We start from the raw sequence: 949 nt of genomic DNA, 5'->3' as shown, positions 1-949 counted from the left end.
GGAAAATTAAAATTTATGTAATTTTTATATTGTTCAAAAGGAAAATTAACAAAAACGAACGACTTAATAAATGCACATCGCACAACGCCAAAACTTAGAATAAAAAAAGAAGGCAGCAAACAAATTAACAGCCTAATTATGATTGAATTGTTTAGAACAACTATATTTACGACAAAATGTGGAACAAATAATTTAAAGAACACTAATACAAATCAAAAATATCAGAGCAAAGCCACAAACTGCCATTAAGACGACGGATGAGTCTTGACCTGAAACAACAAATTAAAAACATCAGACTAATTTTTCTAACAGAATAAAAAACAACTTCTGCATTATATAAAAATGAAAAAATAAAAATAATATGTATTTATTTATTTGTATAGCCTACCCGATATAAAAATAAAATACCCGTTTTTTTTATATATATATATATATATATATATAGCCTAACGGATAGCAAACAGAAACACTACAAAAAGGAAATTAAGCATTCTTACCTAAGCTTTCAATTCAATTTTATTTTTTTCATATTATGTGAGAGGAACACCAGCTTGTCCACATTGCTGGGAAGAAGGGAGCTTCTCGACTTGTTCACAATGAAGCCGGCCTTTGAAAACATGCGCTCTGATGGAGTGGATGTGGAAGGGATACAGTGGAGGCGTTTAGGCGTTGGCGTTGATCTCTCGTTTCTGATGTCATACACTGACTGCGCAGCCCTTGATTTGCGTAATTTCACGTGATTTTTTTTTTTTTTTTATGCAACTAACCGACTAATGAAAATGTATTCGACCAAGCCCTCTTCATATCGACTAAAGTTTAGTCGACTATTTGGGGGCAGCCCTACAAACTTCGTAAGTGCCATTCGTGCCTGATCATCTCACATAAATTCATCAGAGGCCGCTGTCGACTGACTGACTGACTGACCGATCATTAATTGACCAGCGACCAC

The sequence above is a fragment of the Danio rerio genome, chromosome 6 (genome assembly GCF_049306965.1).
Source record: "Danio rerio strain Tuebingen ecotype United States chromosome 6, GRCz12tu, whole genome shotgun sequence".
NCBI classification, from domain to species: Eukaryota; Metazoa; Chordata; class Actinopteri; order Cypriniformes; family Danionidae; genus Danio; species Danio rerio.
This window is presented reverse-complemented; position numbering follows the sequence as displayed.